Consider the following 14,542-nt stretch of genomic DNA (forward strand, 5'->3'; position numbering starts at 1 on the left):
CATTACAATTAAGTGAAATCACAAAGCCAAATCAGCTCCTCTTAAGTGATAAAAAGTGGCAAACTTTGTTGTTACTATTTTAATATTTGTTATGAATATTTGTACTTATTACCTTTTTTAATATCTATAAGAAAATATAAATATTTCCATTTCAATGCATTCAATAATAGCTATGTTCACTTATAAATGCTTCCTTCAGTTTCTTTTGGTTTGTTAAACCTTTTTTTTTTTTTTTTTTTTTAACCTTAATTGAGATTGCTCTGGTTTTCAGTATGATAAAGTGTAGGTCTCTATTTTAAACATCTTTTCTGGGAAGATATGTAGCTATATGATTTGCAAAATGCACAGCTTATAGGTCTTGTAACTTTAAAACATTTCCCTTCCACTCGCTGCCTGCAGCTCTTCACCTCTTCGTTTCGTGGTCACCAGTTGAATACAAACTCTCTGGTTTTAAAATGTTATCTATGTAAATTCTTCTGCCACAGCTGGACAAGATGCGTTCAAGAGTTTTTCTGTTTCCTGTGTGGTGAAGCAGCTTTCCCCTAACGACTATTTCCCATCAGTACCCACAAAGACCTACCTTCTTAACCACTGTTTCAACGGTTTCTTACCACTTCCACCTTTCAATAGAACATTTCATTTGGAAGGACGGTCACAAATACTTGTTCACTGGGCTGTTTAGACTGATAACATCTCTTGGGACTTGAACACTGATGCACAATTCTCATCTGGGAAAAAAATGCAACTGTCAAACATTGGCAAATAATACCCAGAATGAAAACAACCCTTTTCTGTCTCAATGCCCCATAATAGAATTTGTTTTGCTCTCTTAGAGGATAGAATTCTTTATCTTTCTTTCTGAAAGTCAAAGTAAAAACATTTCATTACCTATTTAGCTTACTTTAGCAAAAATTTGAATATATTTGGATTCAATCGTGTTTTACTGATAAATGTATTGAATTTTTAGTAGAAACTTTAGATCTAAGAATAAAAAATTAAATTAGATTAACAAACATGGTGACATAGGTTTAATTTTCTATAAGGAATTAGAGAATTTTAGTACTTTATTCTAATAAAATAAGTAATGTCAAGCCTTTTTTTTTACATGTTTATTATTTTTCACCTAAAAAGGCCTATGTATTAATTATTAACTGCAAATTAATAAAAACAAATTATAAGTATTATGTCTACATTTCTTATAAGGAAATAATATCTTAATACAGCCTTTAAAAATCATAATTATTTTACCTGCTTATTTGTAAAATACTAAATTTATTTGAATGATTTTTCATGAATTAAGGAATTATAAAAGTTTGACTGTCATTTATATATCATGTCTTGATCTTATCATTGATTTTTATTTGCTGATTTTATGGTCTTTGCTCTTACGGTTTTCATACTATTATATGTTTCCAAGATACTTCCAAATAGAGTTTTCATCGAGTGATGGTAGATGAGAACATTTTCTAATTCACAATATTTGATGGTTCAAAATTATGTTGTGGCTCAAAATTACCCCTTCCCCTCAATAAGCACACACTGATAAACAATGACATGTGTGGAATAAAAATGACAAGAAAGAATGGCTGTGTCACAACACAGGCAAAACTGAGAGCTCATGTTTATTACTGTTTTCAGAAAGTGTATACTAAAGAATACTAGGTTTTCAGACGGTGAATAGGTGTTCCACATTTAACTACCAACATGCCAGTGTGTCCTGGAATAAATTGGATAATATCTGGATGAAATCAAGTTAAATAGGAGTTTTTACACAGGTCTTCTCATAGACTGTGATGTGTTAACACCGTGAGCATCCCAGAGGAGGATATGGTGCAGAGCTCTTGAAGCACCTCCTAAAACTATGAAACAGCCTTCGGCTCTAACAAATATTGGCAAATTATTAATTAAGAATCTGTTTACACTGTTTTTCTGTACATCTAAATAACCACAAATCGTGTTTTTTCTTTCACAATATGTGACTTCCTTTCCTTTCTCAATGTCACCACCCTAGTCTGTGTCTGGGCTTTTTTACCTCTCTCTGCCCACCTCTAGTTTCTCTCATTGTTCCATCCTATGAATTTCATCATATTAATCTTAATGCAGCTCTAACAAGATCACAAATTTCTTTGAATATTTGCCATGGCTTCCTTTATGAATAGCAAAAATCCTTTAAAATATCATCTGATATGCAAGGGTATCTATAATGCATTCCCAACCAACTTTCTAACATTTTTTTCAAATGACATTATATCTTGGTCCTCCTGTTTGATGAATTGACCTGATCACCAGTCATGTCAGAGATTTCTTTTCTCTGATCTTTTGATCACATTAGTCCTTTGGAATATGCTCAACCAGCTTGTTTGTATTGAAATCCAGCGTAGTCTATTCCTGAGTTCGAATTTAAATGAAATTTCTAGCATGGAACTCTCTGATCCTTCCAACAGGACACAGCCTTTCCCTCATCTGAAACTCCATATATGCTTCTTACAAAACTTTTGAGGTTTACACCATATCTGTGTCTAGTTGCCTCAGTTGCTTGTCTAAACTGTAAAATGGTTTAGGATAGGAGATAGAACACTGGGGAGAGATTTCTGCTAGGAATTTCATAGCTTTAGTCAGTGGTCTTTTACATACATACTGGCTACAGCGGCATACATCTGATGAGTTTATTATTCTGATCAAGTAAATGCTAAAAAAAATTCAGAATCACTTTTTTAAGAGCGATAAGATGCTCATATTACCTTCAGGAAAACAGCTTTTATTATTTTATCCTCTTATAGTTTATTAGATACACCAAATTTAAAGTGTATTTTTCAAATATTTTATATACCTTCATATTTGCTTTTATTGAATGGGAGATAGAAAAAAAGATTCTTATCTCCAAAAGACTACATCTTCTTTTCCTCCTTTTACTAGTGCTTTTGCAGTCCTGCAAGACCATAAACCATGCTAGCTCCTGATCGTGCCTTAATGTTAAAGATGGCTCCTGGGAAATGCCTGAGTGCATCATATCTAAAAATCTCTATGAACATTAGACATTACAGTGATTTTTAAATTTCCCTAAGACAAAAATAAAATATTTTAATTAAGTAGAAAATAAATAAATATCTATAAATAATTTTACATTAAAGCAATTAAGAAAATGTCTCCCTAAGCCAGCAGTAATTTCAGGCAAACTATGGAGCCTTACCAGGACTGGAAGACCGTTTTACCTCTAGGATAATCTGGTCATTAGAGCTGTGGAGAGGAACTCACAAACACAAATCAATGTTTCCAATAGGTAATACTTTATGCTATAGACTGAATCTTCATTTTTATTTATTTTATTTTATTTTATTTTTATTGCATTTTAGGTTTGGGGGTACATGTGATGAACATGCAAGATTGTTGCATAGGTACACACGTGGCAGTGTGATTTGCTGCCTTCTTCCCCTTCACCTATATCTGGCATTTCTCCCCATGCCATCCCCCCAACCTACCTACCCCCCACTGTCCTTCCCCTATTTCCCTCCAACAGACCCCAGTGTGTAGTGCTTCCCTCCCTGTGTCCATGTGTTCTCATTGTTCAACACTCGCCTATGAGTGAGAACATGCGGTGTTTGATTTTCTGCTCTTGTGTCAGTTTGCTGAGAATGATGGTTTCCAGGTTCATCCATGTCCCTATAAAGGACACAAACTCATCTTTTTTGATGGCTGCATAATATTCCATGGTGTGTATGTACCACATTTTCCCTGTTCAGTCTGTCATCAATGGGCATTGGGGTTGGTTCCAGGTGTTTGCTATTGTAAACAGTACAATGAACATTCATGTGCACATGTCCTTATAGTAGAACGATTTATAATCCTTTGGATATATACCCAGTAATGGGATTGCTGGGTCAAATGGGATTTCTATTTCTAGGTCCTTGAGGCATCGCCACACTGTCTTCCACAATGGTTGAACTAATTTGCACTCCCACCAGCAGTGTAAAAGTGTTCCTATTTCTCCACACCCTCTCCAGCATCTGTTGTCTCCAGATTTTTTCATGATCACCATTCTAACTGGTGTGAGACCGAATCTTTAAAACAATTCTATTCTCTTTCAAAAAGCCGTAGGGATGCAGATCCTGAGTTATACTGAGGAACCTTCACCAAGAGCATTATGATAGATTTCCAACAACTAGAATCCTTTCTTGGAATGTGTAATGGAAAGAAAAGGTCCACTTTCAAACCTTCCTCTCACCTTTTACCTTAGGTTCACAATAGACATGATGTTAAGGGAACTAATGTGTCCATATCCAAGGTTGTTTCCCTGTCCTTAATTCAAAGCAATTTTGATAAAAGTAAAGGTGAGTTAGCTCTATGGATTTTGGCTCATGTAAGTGAAGGTTGACTTCAGAGCTACAATTTACATGTGGTAAGGCTTTATTACTTCCGGTCTATCTACTGTCATGGAACTGACAGGTGGTAGGTTAATGTACATAGAACACATACGTATATGTTTGACATGCTTCCTGCTAAGGTGCACGTAGATTATTTAGACATCTGGAATCAATTTAACAATTGTGTGAGCTTTACGTAATAGCCGTTATCTGACTTAATGATTTTAGTGGTTGCAGTGGCCAGGGTTGCCCATGGTCCTGGCATAGGAAATCTGAATTGAAGAAGATTACTTCCCTTTGGGCTCTTTCACTAGAAGAGCAGTTTGAATCAAAGAGAAAAATACCTGCTCAAACTCACTATCAAAATGGGATAATGGTAAATGGCAGCCTGCGGGAAATCTAACGACAGTTTAATTTATTTCTTTAAAGAAGGGACAAGCGTTATTATTTAAAATTAGCCCCTTATCTTACTTATACTTATTCTCTAGGCAAATACTTTGGAATGGTTCATAAGCCATTTCTTTTTAAATTTATACTATTTGTCACTCTCTATTGCTGCCCTGAGTGACTTGTATAATATAAACAATTTGGAGGTAAAACCAAGGAATGATATGGTTTAGTCAGGCTTCTAATTTAATAAAAATAATCCTTTGATGTCTAAAACATTTTTTATACTATGCTGATGAAATAAGAATATGGGAAAATATTGCCTCTGTGTTTTATAGCCCTAACCAATTATACAAAGGTATCAAGCAGGCTTGACTATTTTCATGTTTGGACAATTAAATGTCACTTAATCTCGATTTTTTAAAAAACATAGCTAAGAAGAAAAAGAATGTTGCTAAAATAAGTGAGTATATTCAGATGGAATTTTGATTCTAAATAATGAATAACCATTAATTTTAAAATTTAGAAAGTGCAAATAATTTAGGGAGAAGATAATAGTGAGTCTCAACAAATGACATTTTATTCAGCCAGCAAGAGCAGCTATAAATGTAGAAATTGTAAATGTTGTTAGACTTCTGCAAGGATAATCATTAAGCAGAAATCTACTGATTACTAAGCAATTTTTTCTGCTTGGGTCCCATGAGAAATTATCCAAGTTTTGGGATTTTTAAAGGAAATTGGGATCCAATTGTATTACCCTGTTATATAACAACAAATTTCTTGCTTAAAAATAAAGGTAACACCAAGAAAAGCCCTGTAACTACCCAAATTATTTAAATACTATTATTTAATGATCTTCTCTTTCATGCAAAATTATTTTCTTAATTATATATTTAGATAATATTTTCTCAGAATGAACTCCTAGTATTGTTTATGCCATCTTTCAAAATGGAAACCCAAATTATAGCCTTCTTTTTTCTGCTTCTCAAATACAGCTATCAGCCTTCAAACAAATTGTTGACCAGGATTCTCAGTCAAGCAAACTCTGAGAGAAATGGGGCCGGACACGGTGCCTCAAAGTTGTAATTCAGGGAGTTCAGGAGGCAAAGGTGGGAAGATCAATTGAGCCCAAAGTTCAAGACCAGCCTGGACAACATAGTTAGGTCCCTGTCTCTACAAAAATTTTTTAAAAATTAACTGCATATGGTGGTGTGCGCCTGCAGTCCCAGCTACTAAGGAAGCTAAGGCAGAATGATTGCTTGAGCCTAGGAGTTCACGATTGCAATGAGCTGTGATCACACCACTACACTTCAGCCTGGGCAACAGAGTGAGGTCCCATCTGTATTACAGAGAGAGAGAGAGACAGACAGAGAGAGAGAGAGAGAGAGAGAGAGAGAGAGAGAGAGAGAAAGAATTTTATGCATATATAAACTATTGAAACCTAATAGAGAAAAGGAATAAGCAAAGAAAGTCCTTATTAATCTCTCACTAAACATATTAGTTCATAGTTTAAGTTGCCTTTGGTGCAAACCATCCTTTTAATTTTAGATCCCAGATCAGTAATATTTTCTTAAAGCCTATACCACAACATACTACCAAAATTAGAGTGCATAAGAACAGTTCAGAACAGATACATTTCAATTTAAAATAGTGAAAAATAATGTGTTATCCTAGGCCTTACTTATTTCAATTCTAATTTATTTGATATAGCTGTTGTATTCAATGAAATGGACTAAAAGAATATAAAGTCAAATATTCATCTATACACCAATAGCATCGATCCATTTTCAGGCTCTAGCAAGTAGCTTTACAAAGCTGCTACATTTGTTGCATAAGTAACATTTTAAAATGGGGAGACAGTATCTGCTACTTAAGTTGACACATACTTCATACCTAACATGCCAATACATGAAGCATTGCTCAGAATCAGCCTTTCTATATATAAAGTAAAAATAACGGCCAGTATTAGTGAATGTCACCTATGTGGCAATTTATATACTTGATAATTTATCATTTAGAGAAAAACGGAGGCTAGAAGAAATTAGCTTGAATATAGGTCAGACTTTTTTACATTAGACTCAACCCTGCTTGCTCCATGTATTTCGATGACAAATTAAGCCAAAGGAGGAGGCTTCTCTCACATGAAGGTGGTAGCCAAGGGGCTCTTGCCACCCACAGCGCTGAGAAGATCAATACATGGCAGTCATAGACCCATTTGCAGTGAGCCAGCAGGGAGTGTGTCCTACAGTACATTAATCTCTATTCTTCAACACAGTAGTCACATTTTAGACGTTCGTCAGAGAGTTCAACCATAAAATGACCCACTTGAGATATCTAACACTTCAAAGATGCAATCTAAAAATGGCCCTATTTCTCATTTTGAAATCAAAGCTTTCATCCTGTTAGAAGCTTGAGCTTTCATTCATTTAATTTCTTTTCAGCCCTGCTCTGAAGCATAGTGCTGCTCCTAAGAATGCTTTCAGTCTAGAAAAGCAATGGGCATTCCTTCAACGCGTTAACTCCGTATTTATTTATAGTGCTCCTGCTAGTTCCAGGTATGGCTTTAAAGTTACAGCAGAAAACAAAGCAAGTCCCTGACCTCAGGAAGCTACATTCTAGTGAGAGACACCTGTTTCTCTCTCCATATAGTCACTCGATTTTCCTGAACAAACCAGTAAGCATGATGAAGTACACAGAACAGAACAATATTACATAACAACAAGCAGGCTTTGCTACCCACCCATCCTATCTACCCCTGCAACACACACACACACTTTCTTCCAACCCGGCGGTGCTCTCCTTCCCCACTCCTTCGCTGCTATAGGGCTTAGCACTCTCGCTGCCCCAAGGGAGACATTATGACAGAGCCAGAACATCATCATGACAGAAAACTATTGGCTTTATGAAAATATTAACGTCCAAGGTTCAAGAGAGAAGAACTGGAAAAGTGCAAAGCAGTTTCCTCTGCTCTGGGCGCGGTGGCTCACGCCTGTAATTCCATCACTTTGGGAGGCTGAGGCAGGTGGATCACGAGGTCAAGAGATCGAAACCATCCTGGTCAACATGGAGAAACCCCGTCTCTATTAAAAATACAAAAATTAGCTGGGCATGTTGGCGCGTGCCTGTAATCCCAGCTACTCAGGAGGCTGAGGCAGGAGAATTGCCTGAACCCAGGAGGCGGAGGTTGCGGTGAGCTGAGATCGCGCCATTGCACTCCAGCCTGGGTAACAAGATCGAAACTCCATCTCAAAATAAATAAATAAATAAAAAGGATAAAAAGAAAAAAACAACTCTGAAAACTTAGAGAGAAAGAGAGTGGGAAAAGAAAACAGGAAAGTCAGATTTGGGTGAGGGTCTCTTGAAAGAGCTGAGGCATCCGCTCTAAGAGATGAGTGGTAGAGAGCCAGGAGACAGCCAAGGAATTGGAAGTAGAAAGACCTTGCCGTCTTCTGAAAGGGACCAGATGTGAGAAATGCTTTCGATAATCCTGAACCGTGGTAATAGTTGACATGCAATATCAGCCTACTGAATCCAGACAAAAGCTCATCCAGCTCCCTGGCCTTTCATTTTGCAGTGTGCACAGCATCTCAGAATGTCTTCTGCCTTTTAAAGGGGTGAGAAATGCAGGGAGAGAGAAATTCGACTAAGAAAGCAGAGAAGGTGTGGACTGATAGCAACTTGGCCAACTCAGTGGAGGCAGCAGGGGGCAGATGAGCCTGGGGGCCAGCTGAAAGCACATGCACTCTGGGGACACCAACAGATGTTTGGTGACTGAGGACTCAGTGTTCTCTCACCCATCCCTCAGCAACATCCCTAAGCTTTAGGACTCAATATCCCTAAATTAGATGCATTCAAGGGAGAAGTGGTTTAAGGAAAATCTGAAATGACTGAATTTAAACCTCTATTTCCTAAAATTGCTCAAAATTGACTACTATTGCATCTTCTGATATAAAATACAGAGGGTCTTTAAAGAGAGGTTTGGTTGCATTATATAAAAATTTAAAAATTACATTTTATGCCTAAATGCTCCATTAGATGTATTGTCCATGTTACAAATATAAGGCAGTAGGCACAGCGTATAATGTTATCATTAAAGTTGTACTGTAGATGGCAGAGTCAAAAGGCTTCCATCGATATTTATGCTTTGCTTTTCAAACGAACCGACTGTCCTCTTATTTCACGACAAAAGTCATATGCATTATTAGTCTTATTTCAACATGGTAACGTTAAAGATATTGGCTTCATGCATGGTTCATAACAATACTTTCGATTTAAATTTCAACACCTCACTTAGGAAAATGTGGATAAAAACTTTTCTTACGTCAACTCATATAGTCTTTGAAAATTTTAACTAATAAAATATTTTCAATTTGTACTTTCATAGAAGATCTAAAAGGATTCTCCTTGTGAACAAGGGACACTTAAGGAAAATAAGATAAAATTCCCACTTTATTTTTTGTATCCTTTTTGAGCTACTTACTAACATCATGTAGAAATAAGCTATTAATTATTAATAAAAATAAATTATGCTTTGAAATAAAATTATTTCACAGATTTAATACAGGCCTGTGACTATAATGGGGTAACTCGTAAACTGATAGACACCCAGGCAGAGTTAACTGAGAAACATTCAAACAAAATTTCTACCGCAGATTGCTTATATAGCCAAACAGTGGAAAAAATAAAAGTACTTCTGGGGGTTATATCTTTTGGCTCAATGGGTAACATATTTAGGTACTAAACAAATAAATGCAAATCTTTGTGGTTTTTGAAAAAAAAAAAGTCAGTGGATCATTTTAGATTAACAAAAGCAAAGAGGATTAATGGCATTTTTAATCAGAAAGAAAATTCAGCTTTACCAGACTCTCCTTACTACAGAAAATTCAGACCACTTCCAACCGAACTAAACATGATTGAAAATAAATCACTCCTTTTCTTCCTGGCTGTTTACTCATGTGTTGTATCAAACAAATAAACAAGCACGCATATAAATAAAATACTTACTTCCCCTAGGTAAAAAAATCTCAATGTCAGTTTTAACAAATACTCTATTTCTGTCATGATATCCAGATTTTCGCTCAGATGGTCCTATGATTAATGTTCTTTAGTTTGCAAAGGTGCTGCCTGGCACTGGATAGGCTATTAAAGAAGTGGTCTGATCATTGCAGAACAAAATACAACAAAAGCCTGTCTCAATCTGAATGCCTCCCATCCACTGATGCAATTTAAGACGGAATTCGCTTTTTATGAAGTCAAATCACATTTAGAGACGTATTGTTGCCAAAAAACCAGTGTCTCTCACATGTCTGCCTTGTTCATCCTGCACTAATACAATTTGTTTGTTTGTTTTGGTCTAAATATAGGACTCCTTATTGATAAGCATAGTTTTTATTATCTATTTAATTAGCAAATTAAAATCAATTTGGAGGCATAATATGGAGGCTATCTAAGGATAGTAGTGAGTGAGAATAACCAAGGCATAGTCACATAGCACTGGAAAAATGGGCTAGAATTCTATCCTGGCTCTGTTACAAGCAAGTTGAGTGGCCCTATGTCAGTCATTTCACCTTCTGGGCCTTAGTTTCCTCATCTATACAATTGGCGGTTTGAAACTGCAGAATCTTAGCTTTAATATAATTCTAACATGGTGTTCTCTAAGTTTCATCATATTAATTTTGTACCATGACTAATGATATGGTTTGGCTCTGTGTCCCCAGCCAGATCTCATCTCAAATTTTACTTCCATAATTTTCACATGTTGTGGGAGGGACTGAGTGAGAGATAATTTGAGTCATGTGGGCAGTTCCCTCATACCGTTCTCGTGGTAGTGAATAAGTCTTATGAGATCTCATGGTTTTTATCAAGGGTTTCCTCACTTGCATCTTCCTTGTTCCCTCTTACTATCACCATGTAAGAAGTGCCTTTCACATCCCATGATTCTGAGGTCTCCCCAGCCATGTGGACTGTAAGTTCATTTAAAACTCTTTTTCTTCCAAGTCTTGGGTATGTATTTATCAGCAGCTTGAAAACAGACTAATACAGTAAATTGGTACCAGGAGTGGAGTATTGCTGAAAAGATACCCAAAAATGTGAAAGTGACTTTGGAACTGGGTAACAGACAGAGGTTGGAACAGTTTGGAGGGTTCAGAAGAAGATAGAAAAATGTGGGAAAGTTTGGAACTTTCTAGAGACCTGTTAAATGACTTTGACCAAAATCCTGATAGCAATATAGACAATAAGGTCCAGGCTGAAGTGGTCTCAGATGGAGATGAGGAACTTGTTGGGAACTGGAGCAAAAGTGACTCTTGTTATGTTTTAGCAAAGAGACTGGCAGCATTTTGCCCCTGCCCTAGGGATTTTGGATCATTGAGCTTAAGAGAGATAATTTAGGGTATCTGGTAGAAGAAATTTCTGAGCAACAAAGCATTCCAGATGTGACCTGGATGCTGTTAAAGGCATTCAGTTTTAAAAGGGAAGTGGAGCATAAAAGTTCAGAAAATTGTAGCTTGACAATGTGATAGAAAAGAAAATCCTATTTTCTGTGGAGAAATTCAAGCCTGCTCTAGATATTTGCATAAGTAATGATGAGTTGAATGTTAATCCCCAAGACAATGGAGAAAATGTCTCCAGGATCTGTCAGAGACCTTTGTGGCAGCCTCTTCCATCACAGACCTGGAGGCCTAAGAGGAAAAATGGTTTTGTGGGAAGGGCCCAGGCTCCCCATGCTGTGAGCAGTCCAGGGACTTCGTGGCCTGCATCCCAGCCACTCCTGCCATGATTGAAATGGGCTAACATAGAGCTCAGGCCATGGCTTCAGAAGGTGCAAGCCCCAAGCCTTAGCAGCTTCCACATGGTGTTGAGCCTGCAGGTGCACAGAAGTCAAGAATTGGGGTTTGGGAACCTCTGTGTAGATTTCAGAAGATGTATGGAAATGCCTGGATGCCCAGGCAGACGTTTGCTGCAAGGGTGGGGCACTCATGGAGAATCTCTGCTAGGGCAGTGTAGAGGGAAATGTGGGGGTTGAAGCCCCCACACAGAGTCTCTACTGGGACGCCACCTAGTGGAGGTGTGAGAAGAGTGCTGCCATCCTCCAGACCCCAGAATGGGAGATCCACCGGCAGTTTGCACCATGCACCTGGAAAAACTGCAGACACTCAACACCAGCCCATGAAAGCAGCTGGGAGGGGGCTGTACCCCACAAAGCCACAAGGGCAGAGCTGCCCAAGACCACAGGAACTTCCTCTTGCATCTGTGTGACGTGGGTGTGAGACCGGAAGTCGAAAGCGAGCATTTTGGAGCTTTAAAATTTGACTGCCCCACTGGATTTTGGACTCGCATGGGCCCTGTGACCCCTTTGTTTTTGGCTGGTTTCTCCCATCTGGAATGGCTGCATTTACTCTATGCCTGAACTCCCATTGTACCTAGGAAGTAACTAGCTTGCTTTTGATTTTACAGACTGATAGGTAGAAGGGACTTGCCTTGTCTCACATGAGACTATGGACTTTTGGGTTAATGATAGGATGAGTTAAGACTGTTGGGGACTGTTGGGAAGGCATGATTGCTTTTGGAATGTGAGAACATGAGATTTGACGGGACCAGAGGTAGAATGATACGGTTTGGGTCTGTGTCCCTACCCAAATCTTATCTTGAATTGTACTCCCATAATTCCCATGTGTTGTGGCAGGAACCCAGTGGGAGATAATTTTAATCATCAGAGTGGTTTTCCTCATCCTGTTCTCAGGGTAGTAAATAAGTCTCATGAGATCTGATGGTTTTATCAGGGGTTTCCACTCTTGCAGCTTCCTCATTTTCTCTTGCTGCACCATGTAAGAAGTATCTTTCACCACCTGCCATGATTCTGAGGCCTCTCCAGATATTAGAAACTTTACGTTTAATTAAACCTCTTTTTCTTCCCAGTCTCGGTATATCTTTATTAGCAGCAATGAAAACAGATTAATACAACTTTATTTTATTTCCAGAAAAATAACAATCCTTTTTATTAACTGCCTGACACACTTCTATAAATTATTTTTCTCTATTTTTTGAGTGCATATGAATACAACTTTATTTTTAAATCTTAGCATTTTTCATGTGACTTTGATTTTATAGTATACCTTCATTTTTAACCAAGCCATTGATGAAAGTGTTGGATAAGATGATATCTAATGCATATCACAAGAAACCTAACTCAAGGCTGACAGTGATTCAAAGCTTGGTATTATTTGGATGTGGTTATTTATAACTCAAATAATAACTTTATTATTATTCATTCAACATTCACTCATTTTATCTGTGGGAATACTATGGAAAACTGATTAAATCCCTTTTAGAAATCAGGATATATTCTGATAGCTAAGGTCAGTGTGCATGTTCAGATCTCTGAACATGAGGAAGCAGAGAAAGTTACACTTTATCTCAGTGTTAGGTTATAGTAAATGGGTGAGTCAGAAGGTGCTCTATAGAAGGAAAAAGTATATTTCAGATAGAGATCTTTTTACCCCAGAATCTTCCCCTTCTTCACAGACACACACACACACACACACACACACACACACACACACACACACACACTCCTGTTTATTCTTACTCCTGGTGTAATTACAAGAAGAACACTCTATCAGTGAGTCAGTTGTTGAAAAGATGAAGTGACTGTTAGCAGGTGAAACTGTGTCATACACTGTGGAATCTGAGACTGGTCAAACTCAAGCAACACATCATGTTAGTAGGAACACATCAGGTTAATAAGAAATCTAAGAGTAGAGAAACTCCCAAGGGCAATGCCAGATCGATTCTTCTTAGTAGGTAAGAAGAGGCCACAGTGTCTAGAACTAGTGTGGGCACTTTGAAGTTATTTCCAGGTGAACAAGACGCATTTTTGCAGCTGAGGTCTAGGGCAGCTAGCTAATGTTAACCACTCAACAGATGAAGACACAAAAGAGATCACATATTTCCAAATGTGTTCATCATACCTGTGATATTCTCCTGCTACACAGTCAAGCTCAATCTGTACAAGCCACGAAAACCACAGAGGGATGAACAGGGATATCAGGGCAGCTGCTTCAATAAGGAGTCACAATTTCTTTCCTTCTGCAGAAATTGAAGCAGTTTTCAGTCCAGGAACCCGCTGATGGGAGGAGAGGCAAACTTCTCAGGAGAAGGACCTTACATTACCATGACAAGTATGTAGATAACAATTATCCAGTTCTTCGCAAAAAGATCTGTGGTCATTTGCTTAGGTAATTATTCACTGGGGAGAAGGAAACACTGAAAGAGTTCAAGCACTGTTTCATGTAGGACTCAAGCTGACCTAGATAAATAGGGCTGGAAGCAATACCATGCCCGCTATATTAGATTAGGTGTGAATGGGCGCTGAGTAATAAATGCAGGTTCTGGAGGAGGTCCAGCTCACTGTGGGTCTCCTAGGGCTATGCATGAGCATTTTCTTGCTCCTCAATATATAATTAAAGTAGGCACATTTTATGATTGGAAAAAAATCCCACTCTGGTTCCTTGGCCTGTGAGGTAGAGGATACTGTAAGAAGAAAGGCCAAATGGAAGCCTCTGAAATTGCCCTTATACGCTACAGCCAAGAGAGTAAATCAAAAACAATACCTCATTCTGGAAAAACAACCACACTTAGTTGCATTATTAAAGACCTAAGGATGCATGGGAGGTAATCCTGATGATATTACCATTTATTCACCAACATAAAAACGTCAGATGAATCTTTGAACATAGGAGTGAGCTACCGTAATTCAAGTAAATGTATGCCTTAATTGTAGACTTTGTGTCACA

The 14,542-nt window shown here is 37.7% G+C and overlaps 1 long non-coding RNA gene across 1 annotated transcript in view; it reads right to left on the reverse strand.

The window, feature by feature from the left end:
- LOC141581191 (uncharacterized) overlaps positions 1–14,542 on the reverse strand; it is a 60,047-nt gene that overhangs the window by 34,868 nt on the left and 10,637 nt on the right. Inside the window, exon 2 of the long non-coding RNA XR_012513720.1 lies at positions 612–728. This is a non-coding gene — a long non-coding RNA (uncharacterized LOC141581191). The remainder of the gene's footprint in view (positions 1–611; positions 729–14,542) is intronic.

This window comes from Saimiri boliviensis, chromosome 14 (genome assembly GCF_048565385.1).
Source record: "Saimiri boliviensis isolate mSaiBol1 chromosome 14, mSaiBol1.pri, whole genome shotgun sequence".
In the NCBI taxonomy this organism is placed as follows: Eukaryota; Metazoa; Chordata; class Mammalia; order Primates; family Cebidae; genus Saimiri; species Saimiri boliviensis.